Source organism: Zalophus californianus, chromosome 2 (assembly GCF_009762305.2).
Source record: "Zalophus californianus isolate mZalCal1 chromosome 2, mZalCal1.pri.v2, whole genome shotgun sequence".
Classification (NCBI taxonomy): Eukaryota; Metazoa; Chordata; class Mammalia; order Carnivora; family Otariidae; genus Zalophus; species Zalophus californianus.
The window spans coordinates 33,443,105-33,453,947 of NC_045596.1; the positions used below are offsets into that span (position 1 = coordinate 33,443,105).

Here is a 10,843-nt window from a genome sequence, read left to right on the forward strand (position 1 = left end):
TTAACTGGGATTCGCTCAAAGCACTCAGAAACAACTGATCATCCTCACCTCTTTCCTTTTATTTTATCTGCCTTCTGCTTCCCTCTTAGAAAAAGACAGAGTGTAAATGAGAATAAAGAACAAAACCTATGGGGAGGCAACTTTGACAGGAAACCATGGAAAATGCATTAAGAGAATTTTTGACGAGGGTTGAACTGGATCAGCAGCTGTGAGGGCTAAGCAGTGGCTTGCCCATAAATCTGGTGTGCACAGTGCAAAGCAAGACTACCAGCAGGAAGGACGGCTTCCAAACCATCATCAGTCAGTCTGAACTATTATATACCAACCTTGGTTGGAGAACTAAAACACATTAAAAACAAAAACAAAAATACCACTACCACAAACTAGCATTTTTGGAAGGTCCTGAGCCTTGGTAGTTTTTTTTTAAAGTTCCTCCAGCTGATTCTAGTATGTAGCCAAGGTCAAAAACCACAGATCTCCCAACAAACTCTTTCCAACCATTGCAATTGTTCTAGGTGGTTTGGGCTATAACCAAAATGGCTACTAACAAAGCCTAGGGTGTTCTCCTCCTTTCTTCTCCACAAGCAGATGATTAAGCTGTCACTTACGAAGTCTTTACTGAGGAGTAGCCTGTACTAAGCACCTTCCATACATCATCTCTAATCTTTACAACTACCCTGGAAAATGGTACCATTCCCATTTTTAGCACAAGAAATAGAGCTGTGGAGAGGGGAAGGAATTTACCCAAGACTGCACAGCGAGTCAGTGGTACAGAGAGATCTGAATCCAAGCTTGCCCTCTCTCCACTATAAAGACGGCCCCTGCTCCTGGCTTTTTCTTCTCTCTCTCTCTTTTTTTTTTTTTTTGCTTTTGACATAATCCACAGGTGATAGCCTCCTAACATCCAACCACATATGCAAATATGCCATTTAAAAACTAGTGAGACTCAGAGAAATACTTATAAATTCAAAATAAGCTTCCTTCATTTTATATTATGAACCGTAAATGCTTGTTATTAAAAAAAAAAAAATCGCCAATTCTAGAAAGCAGAGACAAACGTGAAGAGCTTTACGTTACTGCTGTTACCAGCCTACCTTCAAAACACTAATGTGCATCTGCAATTTGAACTTACTTCATTGAGCAAGCTAGTTTTGCCCGGTTTGGTAAATATACAATTGGTTTGGGCCATATAATCAGTGGTGAATCTTTTATTAACAAGGCACCAGGACACCCATTATCAAACATCGATGCTCCTTTAAATTCCCTTTCCTAATTACTGGTAAATCTGGAAATTCTCCCTTAGGGATTATTGGAAAGCAAACTATAGTGCAACATTCTATTAAAATTGTTAAGTTTGATAGGCAATATGATATGATAGCTTCTAACTGCTCAAAAACAAGGCGCGCGCGCACACACACACACACACACACACACACACATAGGTTTTCATTTCTAACACAATGTATGAATGTGACTTTGATTTGGTACTTTTTTACAAACTGGGGAGGGATATTGCAATTAGCTTCAGATAAGTCTGATTCAGGAGGTTTATATTTCTCTATGACATTACCATCTTATACCTTATGCTAACAGTAGGTACTCAATAAATATTTGTTGAATGAATTTATAAATAAGCAGGGAGGATGGCAGTGCAAAACTCGGGGAAAGGCTACCCGACCTGGGCTCATCTCTGTTCCAGATAGCCGCCCTTTCTCCAGCACCCCCTTCAAAGGTCCCACAATCTCACTGATGGATAGGACCCTCTGCACACACGACTTGACCCCATGGCAATCTGGTTTTCCTACAGCTCCAAGAGTTAAAATAATAATAATAATAATAACTTTTAAACTGAGTCCAACCCAGGACATGTTTTTGTTCAGTTCTAAAGAAAATGCCAGGGGCGCCTGGGTGGCTCTTGGTTTTGGCTCAGATCATGATCTCAGGGTCATGAGATCGAGCCCTCTGGAGCCCTGCACTGGGGCTCTGTGATCTGCATGCAGTCTGCTTGAGAGTCTCTCAACTTCTCCCTCTGCCCCTCCCCCTGTTCTCTCTCTCTCTCTCTCTCTCAAATAAATGAATAAATCTTTAAAAAAAAAAAAGTGTTTTTTTTTTAAAAAGGAAGAAAATGCCCACTTGTCAGGAGGATATGTTGAGTTAAGACTCGTCAACAATTTGTTTTAGGGCTCCTGCACCTCAATTATAACAGAAGATAATTCAAAGACTTTTTGTTCTGAAGGGAGGCAGGATGGCATGCAGAAACTGAATGTGCTTTGGGGTCAAACTGATCTGAGTGTGAAGGCAGACTCCAGCATTTACTAAATGACGTGTCTTTGTTCAAGGCCCTTGAGCCATCCGTGCCTCAGTTTCCCCCTCTGTAAAAGGGGTTAATGATTCTGAGCTAGCAGAGCTGTTGTAAGATTGGGGCTTATATAGATAAAGTACTTGGTACAATGTTTGACACATAGTAAGTGCACAGCCAGATGGTATGATCTGAGTAGCTATCACAGACCAGAGTGTTGTGGAAGGAGTGCCATTTTTTAATGGCTGACACAGCTCACCAAACGCTGTGTGACTGGCAGTGTGGGCCGGTGGCAAGAGCTAGACACAGTGGAGACAGAAAATCTGGATGTCAGCTCTTTCACTAACCAGGTGTGTGACCTTAGCTTCTCTCCTGCAGCTTTCTCGCATACAAAATGGGTATATTTTACCTCTCAGAATTTTTTTTAAAAAGGTAAACCAAAAAAATGGAGAAAGTATTTTAAGAAGTAGAAGATATTCTTCCTGTGGCTGTCCATAAAGCTAAAAAGAATCAAGTCAAATCTCTGATGACTGCTCTCAAGCATCCCATATATTAACTGTGAGAATAATAAAGCAAAGAATCTGGGCATCTACTGCTCTTTCTAGAAGTGACTTAGAATTCTGACTGAGACACTATCAGGGTGTTTCTTTGTCTTCCCCTGGGCAAGGGTGCCTTGCCAAAATGATTACCTGACTGCACTGAAGCACCTATCATATTAATGCGAAGTTAAAAACATAACTGCTCTCAACCACAACTAAAAAAAAAATGTAAAGGGCATATTGCCTCCTTTTGCTATTCTAAGTGAAGGACATTCTGAGCAAGTCCCCTGTAACTTTTAAAGTAAGAATGGAGTACCTGTGAATGCATATATTTGTAGGATAGGAAACGGAGGAAGGAAATTTAGAAACTTTATTCAAATAATCTCCAAGATATTCAGTTGAGTCAGAGACTTTTTGACACCCATGGGATCAGCACGCGGAGCCCTGTGTGAGTTAGAATGTAAAACACTTCTAACCCCATTTTGAAAGACATGAACTTTGTCTCCCGGGAAATTTCTCAGCAAGTCTGACTTAAAGCTCACCTACCTTTCTTACGGTGATTGAACATTTCTTTATGCCTAAATATTAAAACCCAATCTTAAAAAAAAAAACTCTCAAAAGTTGGTATATACAGATTTTAGAATGCACCATGTGCATCTGAAGATAAAAACCATTCATAAGCAAAAAAATGTATTCATAAATAAAGGTGAGAATGAAAAATACCCCAAAGAGTCTTTTTTCAAAACGAAACAAACTTTGAGGGGGAAAGAGAGAAAATGACCTAAGAGAAGTCAGGTCACTGGCCAGTTTTCCAACAGGAGATATTGCATAAAAGCTGAGTTGTCAGTAACGAGGTGGCACATCTGGTGTGGTCTCTGCCAGGACAGGGTTGCCCCCTGATGTAAACAACAATGTGCATATTTCATTCAGACCAGCTGTGAAGTCATGAAACTTTTCTCAAGCTCAGTTTCCTCATCTGTACAAAAGTGGCAGTCGCCTAACAGGGTGATGGAGTCAGTTAGGTAAACAGCCCATGCAGAGGACTTGGTAAATAGACTCCCGGAAACAGACTTTTTTTTTTTTTTTTTAAGATTTTATTTATTTACTTGACAGAGAGAGAGATAGCAAGAGCAGGAACACAAGCAGGGGGAGTGGGAGAGGGAGAAGCAGGCTTCCCTCGGAGCAGGGTACCCGATGCGGGACTCGATCCCAGGACCCTGGGATCATGACCTGAGCTGAAGGCAGATGGTTAATGAATGAGCCACCCAGGTGCCCAGAAACAGACTTTTCTCTCTCCACCCCTTTCAGGTGATAACGTTTCCACCCCACCCTTTCTGAGATCCCTTCACTGGAAAGCACCGGCACACGGAATGATTTTCAGCCCAGATAGCCACGTTCTTAATTCCCCCCAAATGCATTAAATGGTGGTCCGTTCTTACGACGGAAGACTATGCAGCAATGAGGAAATAAAGCCCAGCTGTGCGAAACAATGTGGACGAATGCCCCAGGCATAATATTGAATGGAAGATGACAGATACAAAAGAGCACATATGATCCCATTTTTATGAAGTTCAGGAACAGCCAAAGCTAATCTACAGTAAAATAAGTTAAAATAATGGTGATCTTGAGCCACGGGGGTTGACCGAGGAGAAGCACAAAGGAGCCTTCTGGGACGCTGAAAATGTTCCATACCTTGAACAGAACGGTGGCTACACAGGTGCATATATATATGTAAAAACTCATCAAGCTGTAAGCGTTGTGCATTTTACTGCCTTTGTTATACCTCAATAATTAATGTTTAAACTAATATTTTTTAAAGATTTTTTTTAAAGATTTATTTGAGAGAGAGAAAGAGCACAAGAGGGGGTAGGATCAGAGGGAGGAAACAGACTCCCTGCTGAGCAGGGAGCCCAATGAGGGACTCAATCCTGGGACTCCGGGATCAAGACCTGAGCCGTACGCGGTCACTTAACCAACTGAGCCACGCAGACGCCTCAAAGATTTTATTTTTTTTTAGGTAATCTCTACACCCAACATGGGGCTCAAACCTATAACTTCGAGATCAAGAGTTGCATGCTCCACTGACCGAGCCAGCCAGGTGCCCCTAAGATAATATTTTTTCAAAGCATTTATTGGATTTAAGCTTATCACAGGGAAGTTTCTCTGTTGTGCATTCTTCCAGGCTCTTTTTACATTTACGTGGGTGATAAATGTATTCATTGGTACCTCGTAATGGTAGAAATAAGGAATTACTCATACAGGAAATTTTACAAATAATTGAATTTATCCACTTAAGCAAGAAAACTAGTACTTTCTTGGATGAAAATCTTTATAAAATGATTTGTAGTCCTCGCTATCGTTTTAAACAGACACGAACTGAGCACATTCCTCTTGGTGAACCAAGGTTATCCTTCGAAACTTACATGGTCAAGGTGGGCTGAGACTGAGTAATAACTTCAGGAGCCATGGCTTCTGTACTGATGACAGTAGTGTTTGTCCCTTCCCTGTTATCTGGGGCTATTTCTTACTGTCACCTGCCTGTCTCTGAGGATCCCGATCCTTCTCATTTGCTTCCTTTCATGCATTTATTCGTACAGTTGGTACCTATTTTCTTGAATGCCTAGTATGTACTAAGCACCGCAGCTAACTGTAGTGAATAAGACATTCATGATCCATGACCTAAGGGGACTTGTATTTTAGCAGAGGAGTCAAGTATAAAATAAATGTGATGACTCTCTTAAAGGGGAAGTATAGGACCTAATTTAGGAGGTCTGGAGTGACATTTAGAAACTGAGAGATGAAAAACAAGCCCAGAGTAAGACCTTAGTATTAGCTGAATGAATGAATGTAGGCCTGAATGACCATTAGCCAACAGAGAAGCTGGAGTTCTGAACTACTGTGCACTGAGAAACTAGGAATTTTATCAAAAGATGCCTAAATCAAGAGTCAACAGGCACTGAGTGAGGCCCTGATGAATTTAACGCTGTGGGGACTGTTTTTTGCTTAAAGACACTGAATTACTGGACAAGTGAAGAATTTTTACTCATTGCTCAACTAACCTATACGTATTTAGTTTTCATTTCATGTTACCAAAACAAAACCAGCCCAAAATAGCTCAAATCTTTATGATGATTCCTCTAGCTTGCCTGCCTGGTTCTGACTGACCCCCAACTCCTACGAATGTGACTTTTCTGGTATAGTCACCCAAAATCACCTGGAAAGGTAGTTGCCACCCATGCACAGTTCCATGTGACATGGAAACTCCAAGCAAGCCAAAACAGCCCCGGCTCCTAGGGCTTTATTAAGGGTTGCGAACTGCCACCTCATCTGGGGCCTGTTAATGTCCCTGAAGAGTTCACCTTCACGACATATCACAAATCAAGAACTTGCATGCCAAGGGATAGAAGGGCGGCATGACAACACCCTTTGTGGAGAGATAACATAATGATATACCTTTTAAAGCCAACCTGATCCAGAAACACTATTATCATGTTACATATAACAGCAGCCAAGTTTATAATGACAGAGATATGAGCCAATTTATTCAGGGCTTAATCTGATGTATGAGTTGACCCATCAACAAACTATCATGTAACTATAAGAACTCCTAGCAAGAGGCACAAATGTAGCCTTTGGTGATCACAGTTTCTTAAGAGTTCCATGTAGGTCTTTGGGACTCAAAACCTGAGAAAGCTAATAAACAAAGGAACTACACCAAAACGGATTTTTTCCCAATGAAATAAAGGGAAATGAGGAATGACAAGCATCTGGCAATGGTACATTTTTAGACTTTTTCCCAGAGTCTTTTGGTTCATCTGATAAGATTTCAAACATAAAACTTCACCAATCTAGTTTAGACACAGTGGAATTAATGGATGAGCTCCTTCACTGGTAAGGGTCCATTTGGATTTTTCTGGCATCACAGACGGTCGAAAGTTTCACAGACTCTTAAGCATCTAAGTACAACTATGGGGCAGACAAGTAGAGAGCGAATATTCTTCCCTCTGTTTCAGAATCTTAAGAGTGGTAAGAAAAAGTTAAACCACTTGCCAAAAGTTACATAAACATTCAGCCATTAGGGCAGTGAAACAACCCGCCACTAAACCCGATTTTCTGATACATGTACACAAATAATCAAATCTGCTATCCCTTGGGTGACCTCCACGGCTGTTAGATTTAGTCCTATTTGCCTAAATACACAAAGCCACAGTGAAGTTTTCCCCATGAAGGAAGTTCCCTCTAATTTTGAAACAATCATTTCTTCCAGCCATTTTGCAATGACTGGGAACTTGTCTGAAGAAAGACTGCCGGCTTCTTACCGCCAGTGTAAAATGTCCAAAAAAAAAAAAAACATTTTTTTTTCATAATCAATGGGCTCTTCACTTTAGCACTGTCTTCATACTTAATGTCTCCCACTACATGAGTAAATGGGCCAAAGATCCCATGTTTGTTATATCGCATATATTATGCTGCGATTCCTTTCCTCAAGAACTGGGCATTACAGAGATCTTTCAGAGCTAACCTTTTTCTAGATCTTTCCTATTTATTGTTTGGGTTTTAGTCACTAATAACATGGATGCAGTTACCTGTATCCAGGAAACCATTATTACAACTGATCAAATGTTAAATATTCGGTTAAGGCTCTAGTTTTATCATATGTACTCGCTTTTTTTTTTTTATCAAAAAAAAAAAAGCTAGCATATCAATACTTAGGATTTCCAAGAAGTATTTAGTCATTAGTTTTCCAAAAATGATCTACAAACAGTAATATAGTCATACCTAGGGACCGTGTTCTAAAAACACAGATTTGAGGAAAAGAAGCAGTCTTTAAAGCTGACCTTTACTTTGGTATCTTGTCAAAATTCAACAGAAAAGCTGGGGAGGAAAGAAAGCTTAAAAGTATTTTCATGAAACCAGAACCACCATTTAGCAAAAGCTGTTAATGCCATGAGTCACAGGGCACACCAAAGTGCAAGTCACAAGGTTACAGGTCGCCTCCTAGAAACACCACACCTGGTTCCCAATTCTTTGCTAAAGCAAATGCTATTCTAATATCTGATTCAGAGCACTGGAAAACCTCAAGCCCCGGAAGATTTCACCTGGCTCTCCATGACACCCAAGTCCCTGGAGCAAAACTGAAAACAATGTTTGACCGAAAGTAAATCTTACAATGATCCGGGGACCCTGAGCCACTGAAAAATAGTTTGCAAAGACATGATTTTTACCCCCTTCTCCTCCCCTCCCCATTCCTGCCCCTTTGGCCAAAGGCGACCCAAAATGTGTGTAATCTGAAATTTTAAATATTTTTAAATATGAAAGTACGAAACAAGTACCTGCCAAACACCTGGAGCTCTCTTTCCCCTGCTTCTCTCCTCCCACACTCTGGCAACGGAATGCCCTTCAAAACCATGGCTCAGTGCTTTTGGTAAATGTTTTACGAGACACTAAACAGCCTTGTGTCCCACCCTCAGAGCAAACACCATTGAGAGAACACAATATAATGGTTGCAAAGATACCGTGTGATGTACAATAATGCAAATGAACAGGCAGGCTCTATTTCTACACTTCCCCTTAAGGGGGAAAAAAAATTCCTAACTTGTGGGGGGGTAAAGCTAGCAGGATTTGAGAAATAAACCTTGACACCAGAAGCATTACAAGGTGTGTGTGTGTGTGTGTGTGTGTGTGTGTGTGTGTGTGTGTGTGTGTGTGTGTGTGTGTGTGTGTGTGTGTGTTAAAGCAGCATTATGATAAGTCATTGTTCTAATCCCCAAGCAAGCCTTGGCTTGCTAAGCTGAAAAAGTGTCAAAGGCAAGAGCTAATAAAGGGTAGAGTTCACCATTGAGCTTGTAGACAGACACAGTAGCAACTACACATTTACCACCTATTTCTATTTATTAGAGAAAATGCAACTTGGAAAAGCTTTCCTAAACCATCTTGCACAATAAGCAAAACGTACGCCCCGTTTTCTATATTCCTCAAGTAATTCACAGTTAACAACCAACTCTGCTCCAAACCAGAAGTTTTGCATTCCATTCAAGTTAACAATTACAACTGGAGGATAACAGAAACTTGCTGGCACTGAATTATTAGCATACCCAGAATGTCAGGTGCCTCTTGGTACCACCAGGGTTAACATGATAAAGAGAGGGTGCTCGGGGACCGTCTGCCTGGTTTTACCAAAACTACATACGGAGATTGCTGGAGTCTGGAGCCCATGTGGGCGGCACACACCTACCTGCTCTTGGAGCTCTGAGTAGGACAGTCTGAGAAATGAGAAAGTAGAATTATTTAGCAACTGTCAAGCCTGCTCGCTTAAAGGAGACCAAGGCTGTCTAGAGAAGAAAGAATTGACTTTGGCTCTGAAATCACACACAGCTAAGTTAGGCAAATAAGAAAAGCCATTCTCTTATCCCTACCCTCTACCCCAGTCTCTAGGAATACTCCCAAGTTTTGCATTTCATACCTTTAGGATGTCTAGTGGGGTAGGAAAAAAAACCAAACACAGACCTGAGATCGTGGCTTTTCTACACACCAGCTGTGTGACCTTGAGCAAATCATTTAACCTCTCTGACCCTGTTTCTTCATCCAGCTAATAAAAAAAGAAAATTTAGAACCAGGAAATGTATCCCTAAGAGTTGAGAGCTCTCCCAATCTGAGAGCCTAGACAATGGCAAAGAGCAGTTCTTTACATTTTCAAAACTTAAGGTTTTCCAATCATAAGGGTTGTTGCAATTTATTTGGTCCCCCTACCTTATGTATATAGGTCCCATTTTATTTTCAGTTTCCTCATGTTACAGATGCCCCAGGTTAGCACCATGACTAAGGGCAATCGACTTCTCTTCGGTCTAACTGGCTAAGCTACCTCGGGTGGGTGTCCCAAATGGTGGTTTATCTGCCTCCCAGGGGCGACCTTGAGGGGCCTCCCAGCCCTCAGCCTGAGCTGTCCTCTCCTTTTGTTTTCACATTTCCCCTCTTCGTGAATCCACCTGCCCTTGAACGCAACCAGCTACCTGCCTTGTAAAGTCGCATCCTGGCCTCAGCTTCCCTTTCCTTCTCTCTCGCTATGTTCTCATTGTCTTTCTTTTTCTCCCTCCTTCCCTCCCTGCCTTGCCCCTCTGAGAGAGAGGATGGGCATGTGGTGGAGAGCAATTACTCTCCGCATCCGATTTCTTCCATTATTTTATGTGTCACATCAAGCAAGGGAGGAAAGTCAAATGTTCTTATCATCCAGATTCTACTGACAAGAGCCCTGAGATGCAGAGATTCAGCTGGTCTCAGGCCAACTGCTGACGGCACCCCGCAGCTCGGCTTTCCTCACAGGGCTAGGTTTCCCTACTACTGCTCGGGTATGGGGCCGACCCCCAGCCGCAGATGCCCCTCAGTGCCCCAGAGCCCCCACCTGGTCTGGCCGGTTCTCCCTGCCCATCTTGCCCACTTCCCCCTTGGATCCCTCATCTCCTCGTCTCCTTCCTTCTTCCCTCTTGGCTGGTCAACCTCTTATTCTGTTTTGAGGGTCTATCTCATCGAACCCCTATAAGCCACTTCTGACCACTGCTATCCCTGCGTGCCTTCCTTTAGGCAAACGTTAACAGGCAAATCTCCAAAGTGATAAACCTGTAAGTCTGGGGAATAATTATTCACTTCCTAGGAGACCTTCCTTACTAGGTAGGGCTCCTTTTGGGTCACGTACCCCATGCCACCCTGCACCCCACTCTGTGTGTGTACGTCAACTGCTTTCTGTACCACCAGAGCACCCACCTCTGTGCCCAGGCATGGAGTCCAGGGCTTAGTGTTAAGGAACACATTAGAATTTTGATGGGAAAAAAAATGTGAAGACATAGTATCTGAATCTAAAGCAGGGCCTCAATGGGGTACACTTCAGGTAGAAGCAGAGACCTGAGTTTTCATGTCCTTGCTTTGCACATTTTTCTTCTGTATCCAAATAAGGATAAGAAAAGTGGGTTATAGAGACAAGATAACATATAAGCTAACCATCAAATTGTGC

The 10,843-nt window shown here is 42.0% G+C and overlaps 1 protein-coding gene across 2 annotated transcripts in view; it reads right to left on the bottom strand.

Annotated features, from left to right (window-relative positions):
- RBM47 (RNA binding motif protein 47) overlaps positions 1-8,235 on the bottom strand; it is a 67,647-nt gene extending 59,412 nt beyond the window's left edge. For both annotated transcript variants that reach the window (XM_027598334.1, XM_027598333.1), the window contains exon 1: positions 8,172-8,235. The gene's annotated coding sequence lies outside the window, so the exon portion shown is untranslated. The remainder of the gene's footprint in view (positions 1-8,171) is intronic.
- Positions 8,236-10,843: the final 2,608 nt, after the last annotated feature.